Raw genomic sequence first — 19,638 nt, 5'->3', positions numbered from 1 at the left:
AATGACAATATTTGAAATTTAAATTTATAAATTTAAACAAGAACATTTGAAAACATGAAAAGGTTAAGAAATGATAAAATCATTTTCATTTAGTTTTTTATTGTTGTTATTTACGAATTTTCACAAAAAACATGGGGAGAGGATAGTCCGATGTAGTTTCCTTTTCTTTTTCTCCATTATGTTATTATTAAGAGATCGAACTTCCAGAAGAGAAAAAAAATGTCGTGTATCCGTGCTTTTTGAAATCTGTGTGTGTAATCACTCGGTCTAAGCATGAAATTAAAGAAATTTGTTGTTGTTAATAATGTTTCAACCCTTTAAAAAATAGTTTTAAATCTTTTTTGAATAAATGTATTTATGAACTGAAAATATAGCTATAAATTTATTTTTTGTGGGAGAACTATTGCAAGGCATCAGGTCGGTTGAAAATTTACAAACATAATTTTCGCGTTTTTTTTTCCGGCAAAGTTATCAATAACTCTATTAAAATTCACTCTATTGACAAATTCCCTCTCTATGGAAAGGATTGTCAAGTCTGTAAGCCTTGTCTGGCTCATTTTTGATCGAAGGTAGTTTTTATAAGCTTCAGTTTCGAGAAAGAGTGCTGACAGCTGGCAATGCTAATAGCTTGAGTAAGGAAAATGCGCAGCAAGATCACAATATTAGGGACGGAATACCCAAGGTGGTGTCTCTGTACAAAGTTCAAAAGTTGAAGAGGTCCATTGATTTTGTCTTTTCCTGAAGCATTCACAAAATACTGTAATCTCTTCATTTCGGCAAAGAATTTATCTTTTTCTATCTCTTCATCAACTTCACCAAGCTGACAATCATAATTATCATCAAGCAGATGTGACGGTGTAAGAAAAGCGTATTTACTTGCAAGATTGTGAACTCGTTGAAATCTGATCTTTCTTCAGTCAATCTATCTATGACAGATAGCATTTCCTGTCTCAACTCAAACCCCAGTGCTGCATCAGTCAATCGTTCACCATTCGTTTCTTTTTGTGGATACGATGCTCCATGCTTATCCCCATTTCAGAGCAGAGTTTTTTTACTCGTCTATTGCAGTGTCCACCATCTTTTCTGTATTCTGAAGAAGGCAATCTCTCAATGCCGTCAGCCTGACAGAACTTTGTTGCAGATCCAGCCCCTTTTCTTGAAGGTACCTCTGGGCATCATTGATTTCTGGGAGAATAGTTTTCCAAAGGCTCGGAAATAAAAGAAACGGAAATGATAGTGTTACATGTTAAAATAGAAAAATGTTGAGTCGAATTTTTCTTTCTCCGTTTCTTTTCGAGACTTTCATCTATAACGTGTTGGTTTAAAGTGGTAGGAAGATTATTCTGAACCGTCTAAAAACCTTACATTTATTACAAATATACAGAGTAGAACGATAAAATTGTCGCCCTAGAAAAGACAACATGATTCCATTTCCGTTTGATTGTTACATGATAAGGGCTGTCCCCTGTTCATGTAAGTATAAAAATAGAGAGATTAGTTAAAATGAAAATAAGAGAAAGCATAAATCGAACCCTGGACATAAGTTTTAAAGAACAATAGGTTTAAATGGAATGTCCAGTAAATTGTTAATTCGGATGAAATAAATAATAAATAAACTATTCAATTGTTAAAAGAATGTGGATAATAAAATATGAGTTAAATAAATTAGATATGTAGGTTAAATTCCTTTGTGGAAACAACACAAGAAAAATAGGTTATTGGGAAATCAATGTCGAAAACGTGCAAAGTCGCGCATGTTGAAACACGTGAATTTTGCTCATGTGGCCGGGATGCATGGATTTCTCAATATAGGAGGTGGGAGTTAGTTGGTCGTGGAGAGAGTCAGAGACAGTCAGAGGAACAGTCAGGAGAGACAGTCAGGGGAGACAGAGACAGGCGGACGTCTGAAGCGAAACGTCACTTCAGAAACTAAGATGTGAAACTTTGAGTTCTTAATGAGGAAATCCCGACCGGTCGTATTAAATAAATTCATCATGTGTTTTGGATAAAGCTCATCTTTGTGTTTGTGATTTCTACAAAAAGGTAAATTGTATTGTTATTATATGTCTGTGTTATAAAATGTCATTACAACAACATCTCTCTCTCTCTAACATACAACATCATATGTAATAAGACAAGAACTCTCACTAAGAGTCATATCATTACTAATAAGAACTCACGTAACATACGCGCACAAGTGGTATAGTCTAATAATAATAATAATAACTATATAACAATAGTACCGAGTTGAGAATTAAAGATGCATTTGATCTTGTGGTTGCATTTTCTTCTTCTTCTGTGAGCTGTTCCAGGGCCATGACGACTTCCAATAATTTTTTTACCACAACATTTACATCATCTGCTCGACTACTCCATCTAGTTTCCACAGTCTGCTTGATACTTAGACTGGTCAACTGAATCAAGACGTCCCAGCGATGTGTAGATGCAGAAAAGAACGAGAATAACTGGTCCAGTATGCCAAAAAATGTAACAGAGTGAACCGCTACAGAAGAGGCATGTACACAAGCCAGATTAAATGAATTGTTAGTACATGGCACAAATAGAGCTTTTGGGTTGATTTCGGAGATTCGTTTCGGTATAAAATTTCAGATTTTTTGTTAACTTTTATTTATTTTTCCTATTTTCTATTTTTACCCTCTCAAAATGCCGTCCCTGACATGTGCCGCTCGTAAAATAGGGACACGTTTTTCCGATTCCGATACCTCCAAAAGTTCTGATTTTTTTTTACATTTTCAGTATAAAATTTCAAATTTTTTATCTATTTTTATTTATTTTTATTTATTTTTTTCAATTTTCTATTTTTATCTTCACAAAATACCGCTCCTAGTTATGTGCCGCTCGTAAAATGGGGACACACTTTTCCGATTCCAATACGTCTAAAAGTTCCAATTCTTTAAAAAATTCAAATTTCAAATTTATTTATTTTTTTCAATTTTCTATTTTTATCTTCACAAAATACCGCTCCTAGGTATGTGCCGCTCGTAAAATGGGGACACACTTTTCCGATTCCAATACGTCTAAAAGTTCCAATTCTTTAAAAAATTCAAATTTCAAATTTTTTGTTAACTTTTATTTATTTTTTCTAATTTCTATTTTCAACTTCTCAAAATGCCGCCCCCTGACACATTTTTCTGATTCCGATCCCTCCAAAAGTTCCGATTTTTTACAACCTTTTTGAAAAAAATTTCCGATTTTTATTTTTTTCTATTTTCAAAATGCCGCCCCTGACGTGTGGCGTTTAAAAAACAGGGACACATCTTTCTGATTCCGATATCTATAAAAGCCCTGATGGTTTACAATCTTTTCGGCATAAAATTTCAGAGTTTTTGTTAGCTTTCATTTATTTTTAACCTCTTCAAATGCCGCCCTCTGGCACGCCCCCCCCCCTGCTACACCACTGATCTGAATACAACCTGGTGATTCAGTCTTAATTTGTGAATTTTTACTGCTAACCATAGAAGCTGCGCTATCACTAGCAAATCCTGTACAGTTTTTATGAGTCTGGCCAAAATCAGTTATTTCTTCAACTATTTTGTTAAACAAAATATGTGCAGTAGTTTCAGTTACTGATACAAAGACAGAAAAGCTGTTTGGATTTTTTCGTTCTTATTACACTAAAATCTGATCTGAATACAACCTGGTGATTCAGTCTTAATTCGTGACCACACTGAATTTTTACTGCTAACCATAGAAGTTGTGTAGCGAGCTGCTACTACTACGAGACTAGGCTGTATTCTCACCTTAGTTCTCTCTTTCTCCCTACTCTTTTCTCTTTTCCTTCCTTTCTTCTTATACGTCATCAGAGGTTCCAGCCAATGAAAAGCGAGAACGGTTTACGTAGGACATTCGAGTGAAGGAAACGTCCTTACTTCCACGGCGACTAGAGACAGAACACACGCCTCACTCCTCAGCTCCCGTTAGGTAGCCAAGAGGAGCATTGAACATTAATACAGACTTTACAAAATGCACTCTCTTTCTTTGTAACCCGAGTTTCGGGAAAACACACATATATATTGGATACATAAAACCTCATGAATTCATAACAAAGTCGCGTTACACGTCCTCAGTTTTATAAGAAGACAATGTCTTCTTTTAACAGTATTTCTTTCTATTTCAGCGCTCCAGTTCTCCCTGTTATCGGAGGCGCCCCGAAGTGGGAGCCTACTGAAATGGTGACCTCTAATTAGTACCCATGTTAATGTATGGTAATAATACCATAAATACAACCTGGTGATTCAGTCTTAATTCGTGACCACACTGAATTTTTACTGCTAACCATAGAAGCTGCGCTATCACTAGCAAATCCTGTACAGTTTTTATGAGTCTGGCCAAAATCAGTTATTTCTTCAACTATTTTGTTAAACAAAATATGTGCAGTAGTTTCAGTTACTGGTACAAAGACAGAAAAGCTGTTTGGATTTTTTCGTTCTTATTACAGTAAAATTTAACGAGAATACATAGATGTTTCTGAGTTGCTACATCATCCACAAGTAAAACATATTTTTTGTCATTCAAATCATTTTTTTGCCCTTCTTTTAGTGCAGCCGAAATCACATTTTTAATTATTGTTTATATTCTCTAGAACACTCTTTTCACCATATTTTTTCACAGTCTCGCCAATATGGTCAATTGAACGTGTCGAAGAATGCCAAGCTATAATCAAAGTAAGTTTTATTTCTGCTTCCTTTTCTTGGTCCTTTGATTTTGCACATATAAAATTATCAAGAGAACTTTGAGAAATATTCCTGTTTGGTGTTGTATCAAAACAAACATTAAAACTGATGATGATGATGATGATGATGACGACGACGACGACAACAACAACAACAATGACGACGATTCACTTGGATTCTGACAATCTGACCATTTCATTAGTCCCTATCCTCGAGTGACTTTTAGCCTTGATAAATGGGGGAATCTTTAGTTAATAAATATATATAAGTAAAACAATAGATGTATATATGCGTGTGTGTGTGTCTATGTGAAAATATTTAACCGATAAACTTATGGCGGTTACCATAGATTTTAACAACGTTTGAAAAAGGGTCACCATTTTGGTTGAAATTAGAGAGAGAACAAGAGTGCTGAAAAAGAACGGTTGGGGAATAGAAAACATCGGGTTATAATTAAGTGCAACGAGACTTTAGGATTGGTGCTGTTTTATAAAGGTTTCCAAGATATAGGGGTACAAAGAGGATGGTACATTTCTTTGATGAAAGTCTTTACCCTAGGAAACTGATCCGTCGCGTGTTGATGCTTCTATCATTTCCGCATGTCTGAGACAGATTTTATCTTTGTATCTTCCTCCAAGACAGTCCTCTATTCCGATTGGCTGAAACCTCTGGTGACATTGAGAGAAGTACGGAAGGGAAAAGTAGAAAAGTAGGGAGAAAGAGAGAAATAAGAGGAGCATACCGTAGCAGCATCATAGTAGTAGTTCACTACAAACTCTTCACATAACACTGGAATTAACAGGAAATAGTGGTCATACATCGAGGATGATTTATAATGAGTAAAATTTTTGTTTGGATGAATTACACATGTAAAAATATGTTAAAGTTATCAATAGATAGATAAGAAAGATTTTAAATTAAATCACTTCAAGCTATGAATGAATTTGCACATGCACAAAAGTAATAGAAATATACTGGCAAGTTGACATGAACATTTTGCATTGCCAATATATTTCTATTATTTTTGCACAAGTACAAATTCATTCATAACTTGAAGTGGCTTAATTTTAAATCGCTATTTTCTATCTGTTGATAGCTCAAACGGTAGGGAACGCGCCCGGAGCGCTAAATGTTTTGGTTTCGATTCTACCTGGTAATGTTTATTTTAACTTTTGAAATCAGTACTATATATTAGGTACAATATAATATTCAACAAACAATTGGGTCTGTAATAATAAATATGAAATCTGCATGAATTAAAATATATTTAAGTGTATTTTACGACCAGGCAATATCGAGTTTAACAAAAAAAATTATAGAAAATACTGTTAGAAACTCGCTCAATATATGTTACCGTGACATAGGCGGACATATATTCGGTAGATTTCTAACAGTATTTTGTATAATTTGTTTGTTTAAACTCATTTTCCCAAACTTACGAAGTTCAATAGCGAGCATGCCGACATTTTTCTTTTTAAAATATATTGATAAATATTGTATGATTTTCGAAGCGATTACACATTTTAAAGTGAGTAAACCCACTAAAAACCTTTTTCCAGATAGGTAGAAGAGTAACTTATCTTGCCTTTGATAACATTTATTTGGTATATATTTGTTTTTTGACAACTTTTTCGAATCTATGTGTACAGTAATTCAAACCCAAAATTTAATTTAACTTGAAAAAAATATTTAATAGACGTGTGTACGCTGCACAAGCACCCTTATTATTATCATAATAATAATAATAGTAATAATAATTAAAAACTGGTGTAGATGATATCAACTGGTGCCACACCAACTAGTTGTGAAAGGTCAGGGAGGATGGAAAGACTGAGGTGGGAGAGTACTAACCAAATCTCCACTGGAAGTGTGCAGTTAAAATCTGGTACCTTGGGAAGGCATTTTGTCACCCAAACCCCAGGAAACACCAATGGCCGATGCCAACGAGAAATCAGTGACAACAGCTGTTGTGATAACATGCAATCATCTACACAAATGGCCAAGAGGTGGAGAACACTGGAAATCTGGGGAGACTTGTTGTCACTTGGTCTCCAGGGAACACAACAGGTTACTGCCAGTGAGTGATCACTGATGATGGCCTATGAGACAACTAATACGCTACACATTTTGATAAAAAACATGGGGGAAAAATGGACATAGAAGAACAGAAAACCAAAACTTTAAATATAATTTCTGTATTTAAAGTAATAGTTATTTAAATATTTCAACATATAATCTTGTGGGCAAAATCAAACTTCCCAATAAAGGGCACTCTGGGTAGGAACAAAAATAATCTCAGTCATGAAAGATTTCTCCTCCACCGACCGAGGACAGAAAAAGTAAAGTGTAGCATAAAAACAGATACTACACTGTGATCTTGTTCGGAAGGCTAAAAAATATTTGTGTTTAATGTTTCTTTAATTGTTTGTTCCTTAAATTCATAATTCAGTTTTATCAATATTAAATTGTATATTGCTTTAAAATTACTTAATTTTACATAGATAAATAATATTTATATTTTATATTGAATAAAGTTCAGTTTCAGTTCCTTTTTCTTTTTAAAAATATTTTATTGCTCTTTTTCAAATAACCCTCATATAGTACTGATGGTTTGACAAATCTTACCTACATTGCCTGCAGACATTTTTCAGTTAACAGGCCTTCTTCTTACTCTCGGTGGCCGTAGCTCACCCAGCTAGTAAAAATATGGAAATTCCAGAAGTCGTGCGAGTTATCTGCCCTTTGTAACCAAGGAGTTATCTGCCCTTAGTAAATAGCTTTTCTCCTTGACTCAAAATGAAAGAAAATCCTCCTTTTCTCTCATGATTTAAAAAAAAGTCAGTTTTGCTGTCGCGAAAGGAAGAAGCCACACGAACAAAAATTCACACCCGAGACCAGGTAAATCACAACAGCAAATTTTATCGATTAACCTTGACATTCAATCTATTAACAAATCGATAAATTATAACTTGATTTCTTCGAAATCGTCAGGATTGTACACAAAATTTGCATCATTTTTTTTTTCTTAATTTTTAATTAATATGTAATATTTTTTAACAACATCTTGTCATTAAATTATTAATGGAAACAAATTAACTAATTTCGTTAAAATAATGTTTCATAAAGCTGAAAAGTTCAAGATAACCAATGTTTGTTACGACCGATTGTATTTATTTTTATTTATTAAGTTCATTTTAATCTTAGATTCACTAAAAATCTTTTTTGTATTTTTTACGATCTGCAACAGTGTATACCCCCCTCTCCCTGTTAAGAACGGCTTTCGGAATAAACATGTCCCACCTCGAAAGCCGTTCTTAACATGGGAAGGTTGGGGTTGTTTATACTACACTGGGGCAAATACCAATTTTTTTTTATTCTGTTGGTTAGTTAAAAAAAGTAAAAACATTTCTTTTTTATGTGCTTGTTGCTTGTATATATCGTTCCCCCCACGGCACAACGATATTGGTTCGATGAAAAGCCGAAAAGCGACCAGACTAAATTATAATCGCCTTCCTGAAAAAAACAAAACAAACAATACTTTTTTCTGATTTATTTTTCTTTCTTTTTTTTTTTTTTTTTTTTTATAAATTATTGTTTAAAAAAAAATTTTTTGTCTTTTTTTTTTTTTTTTTTTTGCAATTCGGAAGTTTAATTCCTTGAACCACCAGAAAACGGTCAATGTGCACTCACTGGTTGTTAAGTTCATTTTAATCTTAGATTTACTAAGTCTTCGGGTAGTCTCCTCCACCCTCCAGTGCACTTTCACCAAATCGAATTACCTCCCTTAGAACAATGAGTTAAACTTCCGAATTGCCTTTTCATTAAATGTATGAATTTTTTTCATTTCGCATGTTCGAATAAAACAAATCAGATGGGCAAAATTGACTCGGCATGTTAGGTCCAATGCGCACAATTTCTGTCTTTTTTTTTTTTTTTGTATTGTCACCCAGACTTAGAGTTAGTGTTAAGATTAATAAAGTAGATTTTTTTTTAATTCCATTTAACAATTTCGGTCATTGTGGCATAGAGGCCCAAATGAAGACTTGCCTTTAAAAAGTGAATTTTTTGGAGGTATTCCGGTATGAACGAATATCACAGTTAAATTTGTTGTCGGCAATTAATTTTTATGATATTAACATCTTCATATTCCCATGTTTTCTCTAATACTTTAAAGTGATCGCCATGTTGTTCTTCTTATATATGTTACATAAGACATTTGATGCATGCTCCAAGCAAGACCCCCCCCCTCCTTCCTATGTTAAAAATGGCAACCAGTAAAAATAATAGAAAATTTATTGGATAATGAAGGTTTTAATATCATAAAAACTACTTGTCGGCAACAAATTTAACTGTAATATTCGTTCACACTAGACCAGAATACCTCTAAGAATCAAATTTTTAAAGGTGCCACATTGACCACAATTTCTTATCTTCATCTGCCGTGCTTATAATGCCATCTGCAAACCTTCCTATTAATCTTCCTTGAAATCATTTAATGAAAACCAAAGAATAAAGCATATGCCGTTCATCAGCTCTAACCCTAAGTCAAAGTAGCAACACAACAAACAAAAGATGGAAATGATGCATGCAGTGTCTGTAATGGGACTGCTAAAAAGTATTCTTACTTCCCCATGAGGGCAAAGATAAACTTAAGATCTTTTTTGAGGGATATCCAACTCCCCAAAAGAGGGAATCTTGATAGGGCAAGCATGAAAATCGCCTCAAGTATTTCTCCCCTGAGAACATGACAGATACTACACTTTGAAAATATTTATTTTCACAAAATATAAAAATTTATATAGTATTTTTCGTGAAAGTTTGGTGAGGGGGAGATAATAGATTGGAGCTCAGACGAGCACTTGTCATAAAAATAACAATAAAGCAGAGACACGCTCGCAACGTCTCTTCTGTGGGAAAGAGATTGCAGGAAAGAGCATCTTCTACTAGGCTACAAAGTCTGTTGAACTCTGTCAAGGCAGAATAAGGTACTTCTAGCAGCTCCTGTCCAGATGTGGTAACAGTACTCCATCCCGGGACTTATACAGGTAGAGAATTGCATCAGCAGTGAGATATCCCACCATTTTTCCAGCTAACTTGGCAACGGATTTGATGTATGTGTTCTATTTCAGATCAGGAGTAAAGATCAGACCTAGAAGCTTGTCAAAACATGGAGCCTCTCCAAGACGGGAGCCGCTCATTTCAATTGATACCAGATGGGGATCAGTGTGTTGATGATGTAAAGATAGAAGCTTGATTTTAGATGCATTAAAATTAACAGCTACCTCTTTCCCGATTGTACCATGTGCTCAAGATCAGATGAGAGAGAACTTGGTCATTTATAGCCTTTGAAGTGTTTCGGTAGATGGTAGTGTCGTCAGCATAAATGTCTACAAATGATCTTAGGATGTGATTTGGAAGCTTGATTTTAGATGCATTAAAATTAACAGCTACCTCTTTCCCCATTGTACCATGTGTTCAAGATCAGATGAGAGAGAATCAGAGAACTTGGTCATTTATGGCCTTTGAAGTGTTTCCATAGTGTCGTCAGCATAAATGTCTACAAATGATCTTAGGATGTGATTTGGAAGATCATTGATGTAAATGAGGAAGATAGTTGGGCCCAGGTGGAACCCTGAGGGACTCCAGCATTAATGCTGTGAGTTTCTGATTTCTGCCCATCAACCACTACTCTTAGGAACCTGCCAGATTTAATAATTGAGAAGATATTTCCAGCTATACTGTAACTCGAGATTTTGTGAAGGAGACAATTATACCACACTCTATGTCTATAAACAATAATTTCATTGGAAAGAATTATGGAGTTGGGGTAAAAAAAAAACAAAGAACAAAAATGGTTTAATTAAAAATTTTTCTTATCGGTTTGTTGTTAGCGCAAACAGTGGGGAACGTGGCTGGAGTCCTAAATATTTTGATTTGGATTCTACCTGATGGCACCCAAGTTAGTTTTTCTTTTTTTTTTTTTACTTTTGAAATTCAGTAGAGAATTGGTTCTGTAATAATAAATACGAAATCTGCATGAATTAAAATATATTTAAACATATTTTACGACCGGGCAAGATCAGCCCCCCCACCTCCTTCAATAGTCATTTAAAAATAATTAGCATGCCGCCCATCATTCCCCAGTCATAAAATATGTTTAAAATATGTTGCTTAGTCATATTCTTAAATATGATATTTTGATTTATGCAGATTCAACATTTATTATTATAGAGCCAATTCTCTATTGATTATTATATTGTACCCAATTTATAGTAGTGATTTCATAAGTTTTAAAAAGAAATATAACTTTAGTGCTATCAACTAGAATTGAAACCAAAGCATTTAGCTGTTGTATAAATACTATATTTAAACACTTATGTATTAGTTATGATATTGAATCTGAATTTATGATGAAATCGTGCAGACATTTTATCTAGATTTACATGTGATTTATATATATATATATATATATATATATATATATATATATATATATATATATATATATATATATAAGATTCAAGAAAGGACACCCAGACGGTCCACAGAATTTTATAATTATTAAAATAATATAACATTATTTGGTGTCCTAAAATTTTCAAATTGACCTTATCAAACAATCTTTTAAAGGATGTGAGGAAGCTCATTCTTATAATAGATATAGATTTTATAGATGACCTTGCCTTGTTGTGAGACATGATTGATGGAACTACCAAACTAATACATATGATCAAAGAAGCGGCTGCTTAGAAATGCTGACAAAATATAATTTATCAGCTATAATGAAAACAAAAAATTGGGTTGGAAAATGGTAATTTGTATACTTTGGCATTAACATACAATCAGCAAAAAAAAAAAATCTGAATCAACAAAGATGTACTTGATGGACTGTACACTGTCTGGAAGCTTTCCTTCTCTGACAATCTTAAGATGGACTTTTTAATGTTGACTATTTCTGTGACTAATTGTCTCATTTTGTTCCTGTCGACTCACAAAAGAATAAATATTACCAAAAAATTATATCCATATTTTTTCTAAGCCATTGCGAAAAATAATATATCACTTCAGTTGTGTATCTTGTGTAGTTTCTGAATTTTAGCTGGACACATACACACGACTGTGATTTATATAACAGACTAGCATGAATATCTGGCATTGCCTGGGTGGACATAAAGTTCGGTTTGGACACAGCTGTAATAGTAAGGATATTAAGCAACCCCCCAGAAAAGAATCAAAGCCCCACCAGATATTTCGGCAACCCGTACGCTGGAAGCCCCCTTAAAAAAAAAATAGATGAATCAAAATAGCAGCGAGTGCCCATGCGACCGCAAAAAAAAAAAAAAAAAAAATTAGCCTGCTAGGTGGGATCAAACCTGAAAAGCAAAAGAGGGAAAGAAGGGAAAAACGTTACTGGCAAAAACTTTTGCTCACTGGACCACAATGACTTCTGCCGTCATGACCCTTCAAAATAAACATTTTAAACATGCTTTCAGTTTGCTATGTGTGCATGACTTGCAAAAATGGTATTGCGAAAAGTGACCCCCCCCCTTCCCACTTGCAAGAAATGGTTCAGTTGACTACCTCAGAATTAATCTTTTTTTTAATTTTCAGATATTATGCTCCGAGGGATCACTCTTTCAGATGGTAAAGGTTTCGACCCGGTCCGATGCGGCTGACGAAAGCTTTTAGCGGACATATGAACACGCAAACACACGAACAAACCTTTGCCTTTTTATACATTAGATTAAAGGCTATAAATTTCCCCAAATTACTTGGATAACTAAGTTTCATTTTTGCGGGATTTGTGTTCGACCATGGTTTCCACAATGTGGAGAAAAGCAACAGGTTTATTTTCAAATTATACATGTGCTTGTTAAAGTCTGATTTAGAATTGCATGCATTTTTCAGTCTTCCACTTATCAACTGATAAACAGGTCACTTTTGGTATCTTTAACCCTACAGGTTGAGTTTCCAGTGTTTCTGTGAAATCGAATGTACTAATTGATAATCAAAAAATATATAGCATCCATTTTAATAATATTATATATATATATATATATATATATATAATAAATTCCATAGCCAAACAACGTCGCAGCCCACAAGAGCCACGACAGTCAAAGAACCGGAAGTCCAAGACTCGAGTTTCGCCCTCATTTGGGCTCATCAGTTAGACACATCCGAACTCAGGATTCGAAACCCGAGCCTCTTGTATGCAAGGCAAGCACTCTACCAACTGAGCAAACGCCCTGCAAACAATAGGGCTGCGACGTTGTTTGGCTGTGGAATTTATTATATACAATCTCTCACATTCTGAAAATCATATATATATATATATATATATATATATATATATATATATAATAGATATTTTAGCCCGTTAAAAATGGGCAAAAGTTATAGCCTGTTGACTATGAACAAGTGCTTTTTATGGTTGAATATGGTTAGATTTGTGCTCGTTTTTTGCATTAAATACTAATTCCTATTAATCCCTATGAATTCCTAACTGTGCATGAAATAGATATCATAATACATAGTTCGCTGCAAAGGTCTGTACAAAATGTCAGGCAGATCGGCCTAGTAGTTTCAAAGAAAACTTCTAGAGTAAATGTGGTGTTGTGGTGATTAATCCTTAATGATCTCCAACTATACATCGAGCAAACACCATAAAACTTAGTTTACTTGGCTTTCATAACAAAGATCCATACAAAATTTCAGTCAGATCGACCTTGTAGTTTTAGAGAAAACTTTTAGCATAAATGTAGTATTATGGTGACTAATCCCTATTAATCCCTAATTGTGTATCAAACGGACACATAATACTTAGTTTGCTGCACCTTATCATGACAAAGGTTCATACAAAATTTTAGTTAGATCAGCTCAGTAGTTTCCAAGAAAAGATAGAATGGACCAACTGACTTATAGAAATATATAGATATGTCCATATTTTTTTTTTTTTTTTTTTTTTTTTGAGGCAATGCTGAAAAAGGATATATTAGCTTTGTTAGTGTGTCTTGTGTAGTTTCTGACTTTTAGCTGAACACACATACACACACACAACTATAATAGACTTTTATTAAATTTATTCATTCATATTCTTTTGTATTAAATACATTTTTGTAAAATTTTATAAACTGTAAGTTTCAATAATATATTTCTGAATTTTTGAGATGAGGATTAATAATTTAAACTTGACTTGACTATCATTCTCACAACGTTTCGACCGATGCAACCTTTGACCTTCTTCAGATGTATCTTGTCAAACTGTGGGAATCTCTCTGCGAAATATGTGCAGAATTTCGAACAGAAGCGTTTATTTAATTCACATGAATGGCATACTCTTATTCCGTCAGCCATGACAAAGTAGAAGGTCAGAGGTTACATCGGCTGAAACGTTGTGTTAATAACACTCAAGATGAGAACAGTAATCCAAAAACTGTAGATTTTAAGTTTAAAACTTTTTTGTTTTGGTTACTTTACTGCGAGCAGAAGACCTTGCATTCCACATTGATTAACGGGTTCCATCGTAGTCTTCCTCTTTTTTCAGGTCAGACTATTTCCAATGACTGACTGTTTGACTTAACAAAATGTTCATTAGTTAAAGTTTAATTAGTATAACAAGTGCTTTGCTATTTTTTTTTTCTTGTGGTTTTAGATTGACTTAAAGTTAATCATTTGCAGCAGGTGTAATTTTTTTTTTTTTTTGTGCGTTGACTTCTAGAGCGTCTTTTTTTTTCTTTCCAGTGTGAAATTTATTAAATTATAAGGTGTGGAGTAGAGCGAGAGAGATAAAATATTTGGTTCTTCGTTTTAACGAAATTTGGAAATTGAAATATTGAATTTAAAATGAAACAACGCTATCTACTGAATTGTCATGTGACACGAACAAAAATCTCCATAAATTACAAAAAACAAAAACAAAAAAAAAAACGATTATTAATGAAAATAAATTTTTAAAATAATTAGCGAAAATTCAGTGTTGTAAAAAAAAAAAAAAAAAAAAAAAAAAGAGTTCTAATTGTACAAAATGGGAGGTACATATTTTCTGGGAACTGAGAATCTTTGGCCAATTTAGGAAAACTTAATTTTCGAATTTTGCTATAATAACAAAGAAAAATGAAATACTTGATAAAAAGACGTATTTAGAACTTGGAGATTGCATGAAATTTTAAATAAATTGTATAGAATTTAATTAGAAATTTTCGCAATAGAATATATGACATAAAAATTTATAGTATGAATATAATGTGATAGCAGAATATAACTTTCATACAATGTGAGATCAGGATTTAGATGTTTGATACAATGTGATATCAGGATTAAAAATTGGATACATTGTGCTATCATAATTAACTTCGATACAATGTGATATCAGAATTTATAACTCTGACCCAATGTGATATCAGTATTTATAACTTTGATCCAAGGTGATATCAGTATTTATAACTTTGATCCAAGGTGATATTAGGATTTATAACTTTGATCCAAGGTGATATTAGGATTTATAACTTTGACCCAATGTGATATCAGGATTTATAACTTTTACCCAATGTGATATCGGCATTTATAACTTTGACCCAATGTGATATCGGCATTTATAACTTTGACCCAATGTGATATCAGGATTTCCAACTTTGACCCAATGTGATATCAGGATTTCCAACTTTGATAAAATGTGATATCAGGATTTCCAACTTTGATAAAATGTGATATCAGGATATCTAACTTTGATAAAATGTGATATCAGGATATCTAACTTTGATAAAATGTGATATCAGGATATCTAACTTTGATAAAATGTGATATCAGGATATCTAACTTTGATAAAATGTGATATCAGGATATCTAACTTTGATAAAATGTGATATCAGGATATCTAACTTTGATAAAATGTGATATCAGGATATCTAACTTTGATAAAATGTGATATCAGGATATCTAACTTTGATAAAATGTGATATCAGGATATCTAACTTTGATAAAATGTGATATCAGGATTTCTAACTTTGATACGATGTGATATCGGGCTATTTTACTTTGATACAATGTGATATCGGGCTATTTTACTTTGATACAATGTGATATGATTTATAATTTTGATACAGTGGGATATCAAAGTTTTTGAGTTCACTATGTGATATAAGGATTTGTAATTTCACAAAGTAATATAAGGATTAATAAGTGTGATATCAGGATTTCTAACTTTGATACAATGTGATGTCAGGATTTCTAACTTTGATACGATGTGATATAAGGATTTCTAACTTTGGTACGATGTGATATCAGGATTTCTAACTTTGGCACGATGTGATATCAGGATTTCTAACTTTGGCACGATGTGATATCAGGATTTCTAACTTTGGCACGATGTGATATCAGGATTTCTAACTTTGGCACGATGTGATATCAGGATTTCTAACTTTGGCACGATGTGATATCAGGATTTCTAACTTTGGCACGATGTGATATCAGGATTTCTAACTTTGGCACGCTGTGATATCAGGATTTCTAACTTTGGCACGATGTGATATAAGGATTTCTAACTTTGGCACGATGTGATATCAGGATTTCTAACTTTGGCACGATGTGATATCAGGATTTCTAACTTTGGCACGATGTGATATAAGGATTTCTAACTTTGGTACGATGTGATATCAGGATTTCTAACTTTGGCACGATGTGATATCAGGATTTCTAACTTTGGCACGATGTGATATCAGGATTTCTAACTTTGGCACGATGTGATATCAGGATTTCTAACTTTGGCACGATGTGATATCAGGATTTCTAACTTTGGCACGATGTGATATCAGGATTTCTAACTTTGGCACGATGTGATATCAGGATTTCTAACTTTGGCACGATGTGATATCAGGATTTCTAACTTTGGCACGATGTGATATCAGGATTTCTAACTTTGGCACGATGTGATATCAGGATTTCTAACTTTGGCACGATGTGATATCAGGATTTCTAACTTTGGCACGCTGTGATATCAGGATTTCTAACTTTGGCACGCTGTGATATCAGGATTTCTAACTTTGGCACGCTGTGATATCAGGATTTCTAACTTTGGCACGCTGTGATATCAGGATTTCTAACTTTGGCACGCTGTGATATCAGGATTTCTAACTTTGGCACGCTGTGATATCAGGATTTCTAACTTTGGCACGCTGTGATATCAGGATTTCTAACTTTGGCACGCTGTGATATCAGGATTTCTAACTTTGGCACGCTGTGATATCAGGATTTCTAACTTTGGCACGCTGTGATATCAGGATTTCTAACTTTGATACTATCTTGTATTAAATGATTGAATTCCAAGATTCAAGTTGAGAAACTAAATTTTGAGCTGTCTTATAATCCAAGGCCTTTATTCATCCGTTATCAAAGCGATAGTAAGTATACATAAGCATTTTACACCCGTGCATTTTTTTTTTTAACCATGGTTTCATCATTGCTATTTAATTTCGCTGTTTATTGTGAACAATATGAACACCTGTTTGGTTTTGTTTATGATAGAGAAAGGACAGAAAGTAAATGTGCGTGAGAGGAGGAAAGATTCAGAAAAAAATTAATTGGAAGGAAATGTATTGTTTATATATTTGGACAGACCGACTTTTGGCTATATCGATGTCCATCTCTCCCAGCACCTTCGCCCCCCCCCCTGGCAGTCATATTTCTTCTCATTCATGTCCAGGGCCTGAGAGAGCGAAACACTTTTTTTTGGTGGAAGTCATGTTATTTCCAACTTCTGCTTTTAGGTTTCCTGGCCCCCCCTCCCCCTCACTATCTGACAAAAGATTAATGCCGCTTCCAAAATCTTCTTCGTCTCTGTTCAGTCCTGAAAGACAATGGATACCCCCTGTAAGGGTAGCTGTACGTGTAATTGTGAGGCAAGGGTTGCACAATCTTTAACCACACTTCTTCTAAATTGGTGCTATTTGAGTTCTGTGGTAAGAAGAAATCCCAGACGAATGGAAACGATGTCGAGATTAGCAGAGAGCACCTACAGCATCTGGAATTCCCAAATGGTCACCCGTTTTATTACTGACCAGGCTCAGTATTGCTTAACTTTGGTGATCTAATGGAACTGGTGTGTCACTGTGATTATACTATATGTTGAACTGAAATATGTAAGATCTTGATGCCTTTTTCTGTTGACTGGATATTGATGCCGAGGTATACAAATTTATTCACGGACTTGATGTTGTTGCCATTTTCAGCTTAATTCTTTCCTTCTTGGTTGTAGCTGATAAATTCTGTTTGCCAGCATTTATGAAGAGAACAGTCTCACTGACTGCTTCCTTAATGAGAATAAAGTTTATTGTCCGCATCAGTTACGTTTGAAGACAAGGTCATCTGCATAATTTATGTCTTTTATTCTTGTTGCAATGCTGAATGCAATAAATTCTCCCCAAAATCTGTCAAGAATGAGTCGAAAAAATTCAAGTTTTCAAAGCATCAATCGAATCGATTCGACTTTACGTATCAGGCTTACGAGCACTAAATGTTGTTCGGTACAAGAAATCTAATAAATCCTGCATCAACACGCTACATCGTCTACGACATACCAATGACAAGATCATGTAACAAAGAAAATATTGTATTGCTTTCCACAAATATCCCCAGGAAAGTGGATCTTGGGTTTACTTTCAGCAACCTCATAACACTTACTTTCCTTATTTTGTATTTTAGTTCTCACATTCTGTGAGCAATGTTTCTGACAAAGGGGGAAGAATTGCTATTTCCTGGGTCGGAATCTATCCATATCATTGTTTAGTTTTTGACATTGAAGTAATATTTTTTTTTACTCTTTACATTAAGTGGCCTCGTGCTTTGTCTGGGGCGATTCCCATAAAACAAAAAATATTTGATACTGTTCAACGCCTACTTTTGGAGTTGACTAGGCATGTATTTTTTTTCATGATGAACCTTCTTAAAAAAAAAAAAAAAAAAAAGTGCTTCTGTGGCCCGTAGAGGTCAAGCGACAATCTAGGAGGTCTCAAATTATAATCAAGACTCTTCTAGAAATGGACACTAGCCTTTCAAGGTTAAAACTTTCTGCTGAAATGAAGAATGAGTTAGTACAAGTTCACAAACTTTGCAAAGTTATTTATCTCCTTCCCATAGTGGGATGATGTGACACAAGGTCAGAAAGTGGGATTTTTAAAGCCGACACCCTATATGAAGAGCACTCTGGCCTGTGAAAAATGTCTGGGCAGCACTGTTTGTATTTTTTTTATTTTTTATTTATTTTTTTTATCTTATTTTTTTTTTTTTTAACTGTTATTTCACCCAAACAAGGCACAGTGCCACTTGGACAAAAGGGGCTACTATATGAACCAAATTTACAGGCATATTATGTAGGGAGTTGAACAGCGAGATGTCTGTTCACATAACACTTAAACTTCTGCATGTCGGTATAGTCAGGGAAGCAGGGACGTGGGAGGGGATTGTAAAGTCTAGCAGTTCAAGGGAAAAAACTATTTGAATAGAAGGCTTTCTGGCATCTGGGGATCTCTACTATGTAGGGGTGGGATTTTGCTGCTTATCGAGTCAATTGGGATATTTATGTCAATGGGGTACAAGTGCTTGGAATTTGTCGGTAGGGGCACTCCAGGTGATAAGTAATGAACTAACCGTTTCTCAAAGGGAGAAGATAAAGCCTGGGAGAGGGGACCTCTTAGAACTGCACAGGACCAGAGATATATTTCAGTCCACAGGGAACAAGCCATCTCAACAATGGTCAAGACTCTGTTGGTTTTGGTGTTGAGGAGACTTTCCCCCTCCAAGTATGTGAATATTTCTCTATCAATTGATGGATAACCCAATAAGATGAAGAAGAATTGCTGTTGCTAGGCGACATGAATAGTCCCTATAAAAAGAGTCAATATTTTCGGCTGTAGTCACTTGTGTCTTTTTATTTCTGTGATTCCGAATT

At 34.2% G+C, this 19,638-nt stretch overlaps 1 protein-coding gene across 3 annotated transcripts in view; it reads left to right on the top strand.

Moving 5' to 3' along the window:
- The first annotated feature begins 7,412 nt into the window (after positions 1 to 7,412).
- Positions 7,413 to 19,638, top strand: part of LOC145246884 (putative aarF domain-containing protein kinase 5) — a 45,630-nt gene continuing 33,404 nt past the window's right edge. The window contains exons 1-2 of one of the 3 annotated variants that reach the window (XM_080108747.1): positions 7,454 to 7,592; positions 12,306 to 12,539. The gene's annotated coding sequence lies outside the window, so the exon portion shown is untranslated. Of the gene's footprint in view, positions 7,593 to 12,305; positions 12,540 to 16,954; positions 17,093 to 19,638 lie in introns of those variants that run through there. The other 2 variants (XM_080108746.1, XM_080108748.1) reach the window with 2 other exon arrangements.

Source organism: Euprymna scolopes, chromosome 24, assembly GCF_053919585.1.
Source record: "Euprymna scolopes isolate OS-2025 chromosome 24, ASM5391958v1, whole genome shotgun sequence".
NCBI lineage: Eukaryota > Metazoa > Mollusca > Cephalopoda > Sepiida > Sepiolidae > Euprymna > Euprymna scolopes.
This window is presented reverse-complemented; position numbering and strand designations above follow the sequence as displayed.